Source organism: Hemitrygon akajei, chromosome 1 (assembly GCF_048418815.1).
Source record: "Hemitrygon akajei chromosome 1, sHemAka1.3, whole genome shotgun sequence".
Lineage (NCBI taxonomy): Eukaryota > Metazoa > Chordata > Chondrichthyes > Myliobatiformes > Dasyatidae > Hemitrygon > Hemitrygon akajei.
In genome coordinates, this window is record NC_133124.1 from 56,836,106 (window position 1) to 56,847,417 (window position 11,312).

The 11,312-nt window shown below is 40.5% G+C and overlaps 1 pseudogene; it reads right to left on the reverse strand.

The window, feature by feature from the left end:
* Window positions 1–1,977: 1,977 nt before the first annotated feature.
* On the reverse strand, window positions 1,978–9,939 carry LOC140726635 (cAMP-dependent protein kinase type I-alpha regulatory subunit pseudogene; annotated as a pseudogene).
* Window positions 9,940–11,312: the final 1,373 nt, after the last annotated feature.

Below are 11,312 nucleotides of genomic sequence, written 5' to 3' on the forward strand. Positions count from 1 at the left end.
TCCCAAGAAAAATTTGATGTGTATATGTTTGACAATCTTCACCTGTCTCAGCAAAAAAAAATAACAACAAAAAAGTAATACATTGCATTAATCTCAAATTATTGAGCTCTTGCTGAAAAGAAACTGATTGGCTTACTCCATTCAGCTTTATTTAGCTAATTCTAAATTGAACAACATCCAGCTGTGACATGAATTAACAGCTTTCTGATGTTAAGCATATCCGGGCTAATCCAATGATACTTCTACTTTGGGGTGCCACGATACAATCATGGTTAACATGAAGTTATCACAAACCAATTCTGGCATCCTCTGTTGGAATGTTTGTACTTTCTTCCCATGTGTGCATGGGTCTCCTCCAGGTGATTCAGTTTTCTTCCACTGTCCAAAGACCTACTTGCTGTTAAGTTAAGTGGACATGCTAATTGTCCTGTGAATAAGCTCGGGTTAATTTGGAGGCTTGCTGGCCGGCACAGTTCAATGGACCAGAAGAGCCTGTTATGCGCTGTTTCTCTAAATAACTAAAATAAGTTAATAAATACTTCACAACAGGTATAGGAATAGCATAAACATCAACTTTCTTTCCCAATTTTCAGTCAATTTAACATTACACCCTCAGTTTTGTGTTTGGAAAAGTGGGAGTAGCTGAATCTGCATCGATTTGGTTGATGAAGCCTAAAGACGTAATTACAGGAATTACAGTATTAGAATTAAAGTAAGAATTAAAAAAAACCTCAAACAAACCTTTCTATGGGTGCCATTGTTTGAAACATTGTATGGTTTTTGAGTAAACAAAAATCAAATAATGATTGAAGAAAGCAATTACAAATGTTACTTGTGTAGAAGTTCACTGAAATTGTTCCATGTAAACAGAAGGCAGCAGCTACATTGAATTTCTTGTCCTTAATTGTAATGCATGGTATTAATTTCTTTCTAAAGTGTTAGGTCTGCTGCTCATTGTCAAATGTGTTAAACTCTTCAAGGAAAATTAAGACACTGAGGCGGCAATTGCTGCTGTCTGAATTCTCTGTTGGTTCAAGACCAGAATAATTACTTGTGAGTGGAAAACCGTTAGCTATCCTTTGAGCATTTGTTTTCTTCAACTTTGATGCAGAGATTTCGAAGGAATGTGTCTGAAACCTGAACACAAGCCACTTATGAGCACTCATTTATCAGAACAGAATCAAATATGTAGCTATATGCCAAGCCTGTGGTTACTTATATAGACTGGTTAGTGGTCCCATCTTTCAACACAGCAGCTGAAGGAATGGTCCTTATCTCTATCCATGTTCCTTAAATACTGAAAAATAGAAAATAAGAATAAGACCAGGGCATCCTGACCTTTCAGCTTACTCCACCATTCAATATGATGATGACTGACATTTACATTCATGCTTTCTTTCCTTATCCACATAACGTGTGTGTGTGTGTGTGTGTGTGTGTGTGTGAAAGAGAGCGAGAGACCCTTCCTTTATATAACAATTTAGCCTCACCTTTATTCTGTGATACAGAGCTCCACATGTACATTTTAGGTGAAGAAATTTCTCCTCATCACAGTTCAAAATGGTTTACCCCATTTTCTTCGATTGCAAAGATGAGTTTAGAATCAGAACCACCGGCACACGTCATGAAATTCACTTCATTTGCGGCAGCAGTATGTTGTAATACACAGTAATAAAAACTATAAATCACAATAAGAGGTATATATAAAAATATAAATTAAATAAGTAGTGCAAATAGAGAGGGGAAAAAATTATTGAGGAAGTGTTCATGCCAGCCAGATGCGTAGTGTCATCCATACTGGACTTCGAGGCGAGTGGTCCTGGGATTGAAACTGGCCAGTTCCTTGCACACTTTCTATCTGTGTTGGGTTGAGCGTTGAGCTAGCAACTCAAAAAAAACCAAAAATGCTAAAGAAATGGAAAGGTTGCTAGCCAATGCTCTACAAGGTGCAGAAAAGAACAAGTAAGTATCCATGGTTCATTGTCCATTCAGAAATCTGATGGCAGAGGGGAAGAAGCTCTTTGTTCTGACAGTTGCAGCTCCTGGGGTTCCATAAATCAATGCAAGTTCTCCAAAACTGCCACCCTCTCCAATGCTAGTCACCCATTCATTGTTAACATGAACATCCATTTCTCCTTGATCAGTAACATAGAAATTATCTCCTTCATTGCCTTGTTGTATGACTGTTTCACCAGCAATGTATGTGACAGGAAACATTGCATCAAAAATATCACTTCTTTCATTGTCATCCAAATGGGAGAATAGCACATTCTTTTCAATGGCTTTAGCCAGGGCAGCCATAGTCTTGCAATCCTTAGTAATTACCTTTCTTACATATGATGCAGCATCTACTGCTGTGTAAACTTCAGCACTAATTGCCCCGCGGCGTCCTCACTCCTTCATTACTGGATTCATGGGTGGAGGGGAAGAGATTTCATCCTCACGCGAGTCAGATCGAGAACCTGATTTCTGCTGATTGTGCATCTGTTTGGCCGAGATCCTCCAAGTTTCCCTGAGGTAGGTGATGGGTTTTTTGCTTTTTTAAAAATGTTTAATTTAAAAACCTGGATATTTAGATTATTAATTCCAATGAATTATAATACCACTGCACCAATGACTTCCCTCAAAGTGAAGAGAGATTGGGATGAGCGGGGTTACATTTGATGGAATTTAAGTAACTGAGAACAGACCTCACAAAGAATTATAAAATCCTGATGAGCAGGAATATACTTCTGGCATGCTCACCAGACTTATTCCTGGGATGAAAGAGGTGATGCATGAAGAAAGACTGAGCAACCTGTGCCAACTGTCTGAGTTTGGAAAAAATAGAAGTGATTTATTGAAAATGTAAATTTTTGAGGCAGGTGGCTTCTGAAAGAATGCTTTCCCTTGTGAAATATTGGGCGTTGTTTTGGAATAAGAATGTTGCCCAATTAAAATGAAGAGGAAGAATTTATTCTGGTGGAAGATTGTCAATTTTCTAGTACATTGCTGCCTGAAGCTCCACCTCGAAGGATAGGAGCATTTGGGAGGGTTGAAATTAACTTGGCAGAGGGGTGGGAACCAGAGTTTACAATAAAAGTCAAAGCCAACATAAAACCAAAGTGATGGCATATAATAGAGCAAAAATTCATGGGAAGTTAGAGAATTGGGAATCTTTTAGAAACCAACAGAAAGCAACTAAAAAGTGATAAAGAAGGTAAAGATGGAATACTAAGCTATGTTAGCCAATAATATTAAATACGATACCAAAGAGTTTCTTCACATATATAAAAAGTAAAAGAGAGGCAAGAGTAGATATCAGACTGCTGGAAAATGATGCTGGAGAGGTAGTACTGTGGGACAAGGAAATGACAGATGAACTGAATAAGCATTTTGCATCAGTCTTCACTACGGAAGACACCAGCTGTGTGCCAGAGGTCAGGGGGCAGAGGTGAATGAAGTTGCCATTACTAGGGAGAAGATGTTTGAGAAACTGTAAGATGTGATGGTAGATTAGTCACCTGAACCAGATGGTCTACAACCAAGGTTCTGAAGGAGGAGGCTGAAGAGATTGTGGAGGCATTGGTAATAATCTTTCAAGAATCAGTGGAACGTTGCAAGGTTCCAGAGGACTGGAAAATTGCAAATGTCACTTCACTCTTCAAGAAGGAAGAGAGGCAGAAAAAAGGAAATTATAGGCAAGTTAGTCTGACAGTGGTTGGGAAAATGTTGGGTTTGATTGTTAAGGATGTGGTTTCAGGGTACCATTAGATCATAAGATATAGGAGCAGAATTAGCTCATTTGGCCCATCAAGTCTACTCTGCCATTTAATCATGACTGATTCAATTTTCTTTTCATCCCTAATCTCCTGCCTTCTCCCCATATTCCTTCATGCCCCAAACAATCAAGAATCTATCAACCTCTGCCTTAAATATACATAAAGGCTTGGCCTCCATAGCTGTCTGGTGCAATGAATTCCACACATTCACAGATTCCACAATGTCACAGTTTCTGGCTAAAGAAATTTCTCCTCATTTATATTCTAAAAGTACATCCTTCTATTCTGAGGCTGTGATCTCTGGTCTTAGACCATTCCACCATAGGAAACATCCCCTCCACATCCAGTCTATCAAGACCTTTTGTCACTTGATAGGTTTCAATGAGGTCATCCTTCATTCTTCTGAATTCCAGTGAATACAGACCCAGAGCCATCAGATATTTTTCATATGACAAGCCATTCAATCCTGGAATCATTTCTGAACTTGGAGACACGTGATTAAATAGGCCATAGTCAGCATGCTTTTCTCAAGGGAAAATCTTGCCTGACAAATCTGATGAAATTCTTTGAAGGAATAACAAGCAGGACAGACAAAGGAGAATTGGTGAATGTTGTGTACTTGTATTTTCAGAAGGCCTTTGACAAGATGCCATGTGTGAGGCTGCTTAACAAGTTAAGAGCCCATGGTATTACAGGAAAGATACTAGCATGGTTACAGCATTGGTTTATTAGTGGGAAGCAAAGACTGGGAATAAAGGGGACCTTTTCTGGTTGGCTGTCAGTGACTACTAGTGTCCCACAGATGTCTGTGTTGGGACTGCTCCTTTTTACATTGTATGTCAATGATTTGGATAAAGGAATTGATGGCTTTTTGGCCAACTTTGCAGATGATGCAAAGATAGGTGGAAAGGCAGTTAGTGTTGAGGAAGCAGAGAGGGTACAGAAGGTTCAAAGGTTCATTTTATTGTCAAAGCTTGCATGTAGAATAAAACTCTGATATTTGTCTTCTCCTGAGAGCCATTAAATACAGAAAGACCATGAAATTTTGTTGAAAGAAAAGACATCAACACTGCCCCTGCATGGACAAGAAAAGAAGCAAAACTTGCAAACCCACCCTCAACCCCCACAGAAAAAAAATCAGTAACAATAGCATCAATTCCCCCACCCCCCCGTAGCAAAAAAGCAACAATAGCAACATAATCCCAGCAACTCCCCACAGGGAAAAAAACAGCGACAATAATAATCCCCAACCCCTCACTTGCAGAAAAGAACAGCGGCAGTACCGTCAAAAACCCCAGTCCCCCTCCACACAAAGAATTAACAGATCACCTACCCACTGGTCTGCCACAAGAAAGAAACAACTAAAAAAAACTTAGGTACATCAGGGGAATGGTCAAAGAAGCTGCAGATGGAATACAGTTTCGCGAAGCATATGGTCATGTACTTTCGTAGAAAAAATAAAAACATAGACTATTTTCTAAATGGAGAGAATGTTCTGAGTTGAAAAGGGACTTGGGAGTTCTTGGGCAGAATTCCCTAAAGGTTAATTTGCATGTTGAATTGGTGGTGAGAAAGGCAAATACAATGTTAGCTTTCATTTTGTGCGGATTAGAATATAAAAGCTAAGATCAAGTCAAGTCAAGTCAAGTCACTTTTAGATAGATAGATACTTTATTCATCCCCATGGGGAAATTCTACATTTTTTCCAATGTCCCATACCCTTATTGTAGCAAAACTAATTACATACAATACTTAACTCAGTAAAAATATGATATGCATCTAAAACCACCCTCTCAAAAAGCATTAATAATAGCTTTTAAAAAGTTCTTAAGTAGTTTACTTAAATACATTGAGTCTTAGCCCCGGCACTTTAACATATCTTACTCCTGGCGTTTGAATTGTAAAGCCGAATGGCATTGGGGAGTATTGATCTCTTCATCCTGTCTGAGGAGCATTGCATCGATAGCAACCTGTCACTGAAACTGCTTCTCTGTCTCTGGATGGTGCTATGTAGAGGATGTTCAGGGTTTTCCATAATTGACCGTAGCCTACTCAGCGCCCTTCACTCAGCTACCGATGTTAAACTCTCCAGTACTTTGCCCACGACAGAGCCCGCCTTCCTTACCAGCTTATTAAGACGTGAGGCGTCCCTCTTCTTAATGCTGCCTCCCCAACACGCCACCACAAAGAAGAGGGCACTCTCCACAACTGACCTATAGAACATCTTCAGCATCTCACTACAAACATTGAATGACGTCAACCTTCTAAGGAAGTACAGTCGACTCTGTGCCTTCCTGCACAAGGCATCTGTGTTGGCAGTCCAGTCTAGCTTCTCGTCTAACTGTACTCCCAGATACTTGTAGGTCTTAACCTGCTCCACACATTCTCCATTAATGATCACTGGCTCCATATGAGGCCTAGATCTCCTAAAGTCCACCACCATCTCCTTGGTCTTGGTGATATTGAGACGCAGGTAGTTTGAGTTGCACCATATCACAAAGTCCTGTATCAGTTTCCTATACTCTTCCTCCTGTCCATTCCTGACACACCCCACTATGGCCGTGTCATCAGCGAACTTCTGCACATGGCAGGACTCCGAGTTATATTGGAAGTCTGATGTGTACAGGGTGAACAGGACCGGAGAGAGCACAGTCCCCTGCGGCGCTCCTGTGCTGCTGACCACCATGTCAGACCTACAGTCTCCCAACCGCACATACTGAGGTCTATCTGTCAAGTAGTCCACTATCCAATCCACCATGTGAGAGTCTACTCCCATCTCCGTTAGTTTGTGCCTTAAGATCTTGGGCTGGATGGTGTTAAAGGCACTAGAGAAGTCCAGTCATTTCAACCATAACTGCTGGTGCAGTACATAGTGAAAAGGAGACAATGCTTTTCAGGACCATGGTGTTACATGACACAGTTAAAAAACTAGACTGAACTATGTAAAAAACAACACAGAAAAAAACTACGCTGGACTACAGACCTACACAGGACTGCGTAAAGTGCACAAAAACAGTGCAGGCATTACAATAAATAATAAACAAGATAATAGGGCAAGGTGTCAGTCCAGGCTTCGGGTATTGAGGAGTCTGATAGCTTGGGGTAAGAAACTGTTACATAGACTGGTCGTGAGAGCCCGAATGCTTTGGAGCCTTTTCCCAGACGGCAGGAGGGAGAAGAGATTGTATGAAGGGTGCATGGGGTCCTTCATAATTCTGTTTCCTTTGCAGATGCAGCATGTAGTGTAAATGTCCGTGATGGCAGGAGGAGAGATCCAGATGATCTTCTCAGCTGACCTCACTATCTGCTGTAGTGTCTTGCGATCCGAGATGGTGCAATTTCCGAACCAGGCAGTGATGCAGCTGCTCAGGATGCTCTCAATACAACCCCTGTAGAATGTGATGATGATGGGGGGTGGGAGATGGACTTTCCTCAGCCTTTGCAGAAAGTAACGATGCTGCTGGGCTTTCTTTGCTATGGAGCTGGTGTTGAGGGACCAGGTGAGATTCTCCGTCAGGTGAACACCAAGAAATTTGGTGCTCTTTATGATCTCTACCGAGGAGCCGTCGATGTTCAGCAGGGAGTGGTCGCTCCGTGCCCTCCTGAAGTCAACAACCATCTCTTTTGTTTTGTTCACATTCAGAGACAGGTTGTTGGCTCTGCACCAGTCCGTTAGCCGCTGCACCTCCTCTCTGTAAGCTGACTCGTTGTTCTTGCAGATGAGACCCACCACGGTCGTGTTATATTGAAATATTAATATTAAGGCTTTATAAAGCACTGGTGAAGCCTCACTTGTAGTATTGCAAGCAGATTTGGGCCCTTTATCTTAGAAAGAAATGTGCTGGCACTGGAGAGGGTTCAAAGAAGGTTCACAAAATTGATTCTGGGATTGAAAGGCTTAACACATGAGGAACATTTTGGAATTTAGAAGAATATTGGGAGGATCTCATTGAAATCTATTGAATTTTGATAGGCTTCGATCGAGTAGATTTGGAGAGTAAGTTTCCTATGGTGGGATATTTTAAGACCGGATGACACAGCCTTGTAACAGAGGGACGTCCATTTGGAATGGAGATGAGGAGGATTTTTTAAAATCTAGAGTGGTGAATCTGTGGAATTCATTGCCACGGGTGGCTGTGGAGGCTAAGTTGTTGGGTATATTTAAGGCAGTGATTGATAGATTCTTGATTAGTCAGGGCAGGAAGGGACACAGGGAGAAGACAGGTCATTGGGGCTGAGAGGAAAATTGGATATGACATGATGAAGTGGCTGAGCAGACTTGATGGGACAAGTGACCTAAATCTGCTCCTATATCTTATGGTCTATGTTCTTATGGAGTAGCTATGAGGGCTGGAGCTTAAACAGAGACACAAAGCCACAAAATAGCCATGGGAGCAGAGCCATTGACTGCATTAAAAGTGGAAATTGACAGATGTTTGATCTAAAAGGGGGTTAATAGATATGAGAAGAGAGAAATAGTATTGCGGTCAAAATTGGATCAGTCATGGTAAAGAGCCAAGAGGACAGGTCCTGCTTCTGTTTCTACTCTTCATACATATATTCTGACTCTCTATGTACTTCCAACATCCTCTATTTTTAATTCATTGCAGGGACCCTGATACTCATGACTTCCATCAATTTTGGATGCTTCTACTTGGAAAAGGTGTACTCTAATTTTTTTGTCAGCTTTTGTGATGATGTGTATGAATAAGTTAACTCTGGCTGTATGCGTTAGTATGTGCTGACCAGCTAATGCACCTCATATTACAAAAATGTCTTGAATGGATCCAGCAATATAGTGTAGTTGCCTCTTCCTCATCAGCAGAGCTCACCTCTGTAGTGAATCATCTTTAAAGATTAAAGCTAAGGATGTGGTGTAATTCAGTTCAATTCTCTTTGACAATCTGGAATTAAATACAGGAAGTTTCTCTGATATTGCCTGTGTCTTGAGTTTGCTGGAGCTATATTTACCTTTTTAACTGTGTGCCTGCGATGAATCTTCAGGCCTTGCTGCTGCAGTCTCACAAGGTGGAGCCAGAGATGGAGCCCTCTTCCCTGGACTACTCTTGTGGCCTTTTGACAGTTTAGCTCTGTCAAAATGTGCCTAATGATTAGACATTGAGAAACAGTTAAGTATATTTCCTTAATTAAAATTTGTTTAACATGCGTGGGCGATTATGTGGCACAGCTGGTAAAGCTGCTGCTTTGTAGCTCTGGGTTTGATTCTGATCTCTGCTTCTGTCTGTGTGGAGTTTGCATGTTTTCTCTGTGACCCTGTAGATTTACTCTGGATGCTTTGTTTTCCTCCCATATGCCAAAGATGTGCAGGTAGTTGATTAAATGGCCACTCTGAATAATGCCAAGCATGTAAGTGGGTGGTAGAATCTAGCTGTAGATGAGAGGAACATATGGGAATGAAGTGGGATTGGTGTATATATGGTTGATGGACAGCACAGGGTAGGTGGACCAAAAGACATGTTTCTAGGCTGTGTGACTCAATGAACTTTAAAATTAAAATCTTATTATTAATTTCTATTAAAATAACACTTCCCTGCAATTCTTATTCAGGTTGGGAAGCCTATTCCAAAGGTACACTAGCTGTGACTGGTGTAGAACTGAGGAGCAGATATGAAGGGGTGAGGTGTCAAATCAAATTCTTACATGACACCACCTGAACTCCAGTGCATTTTAAGGGCTCTTTTATAATTTATGTAAAAGCCATCCTCTGTTGATCTAAAAACTCCAGTCGAGAGGATATATGTCAGAACAAATCAAGCAGTAGTCTTGTAAAATGTTCTTGACTCCATTTTACAGGTTGTACTCTTGTGTTCTGACAGGAGCTGGTCTGTCAATCAGAAAATGCAGCACTGCACTGGAATGAGAATGAAAATAAAATTGTTTATTTCTCTAAATAAGGAAAGGTAAATTTGTTTTTTTTAGGATCTTGATTAGGAAATGGCCCTGATCATTAATTTCATTTTGATCCTGCTGAACAATATGGAGTTGACCTTATCTTAATTGTTTAGCTTAATCTTGAATAGCAAGATTAATCTATCTAATCACTTTATTTCTCTCACAGTTATGTCTAGAAAGCCCTTAAGTAGGTTATCTTTATGGCGTACTTGTAGTTTAGTTTGTTTAGTGAATTTGGCTTCTTCTGCTTCTCTAGATTAATCATGTCTGATAATCTGGTGCTGCAGAACTGTCTTCAGACTTTATGGGGAATGATTCCTATTTAAATTAGGAACAGCAAACTTGTTTTTAAGTTTGACTTTTTCTTATTGATATTGTTGTCAGATTGCCGTTGTTAACAGTACTCTGGAGTCATGAATGCAAATGACACTTCACAAATGACAAATAATGCCTGTGATGGAGGCTTGCACTTCAGAACTGTAGCCAATTTCTGGATGACATTTGAAATGAAGTCTCCATCTGCTTCCTCAAGTGAATGTGAAAGGAACTATTTGAAGATGTTCAGGGACATGTTGGAAAACAGACGGTTGTAGTGTCCCATCCAATATTTCTCTATCAGCTACCACCTAAACAAGCCCATTTCCTGTTTCAGGGATTTTTGCTGTAGTTTAGTTGCTCTGCGTGCTTATACTGTACAACTAACTGGGTTTCAAAGGAATTATATTTTTAAAATGCTTTAGAAATGTTCTAGTGTATATTATGTTCTATGGTCATGGTGCATTTTTAATAATCCTATTGCCTTTGGCCTGACATGCCACAATAGAGTGTAATTAGGGTTAAATCTGTAAAAATATAAAACCTTAACTTACATGGCCATGGATATGTGGCTTTTGCTTGTAGGTAGCAGAGTCATGGTTGGGTGATCTCCTTGCATTGATGACATACACTGGTTGGTATAATGCTTAAATGAAGCTTTATGTCTGAGATTATATAGCCCAGTTAAATCTGCCGCTTCCAGCATGGGTTTCCTAGTCCTCAGGAAATCTGACCGATAGTTTGGAGGTTGTTGCTGGCAAACTCCAACATGTAAGAGCTTTCCCAACATAAGAACTTGTATGATGCATCCTTTCCCACAAAGGCCAACATCATCCTCCTATGCATGATTTCTCCCTAGTAATGTCTCCTTGTGTGATCCTGCTGCATTCTCTCTCCTTCCCTCCTAGATCCCGTGCTTTCTACCTTCTTCTTTGTCTTAGGCAGCTCCTTGGGTTTGAGGCTGACTTAATTTTACAGCAGTTCTCTGGCTTCTGAGATACCTGAACGCCCTGCATGGGACTCACATATTCTACCACAGGTGGCCCATGTAGTGCTTGAAAGGACAAGCAAGTATATTGTTTGGGATAATGTGTGCTCATTACAAATCTCCTGTGAGGAGTTTTCTAAATGTCCATATGATTAGCCCATATTCACAACATCCATTGCAAATTCTCTTATTTGGTATTTGTCCCCTCTTCACCCAACTCAATCAGGCTGGCAAAATACGTTTTCTTTCTGCTATGTTTACATTGAATAATTTGTAGATGATAGCACTCAAGCCTTGCCATAGATGTCAACCATCCTTCTGTGATTCAAGTTTGG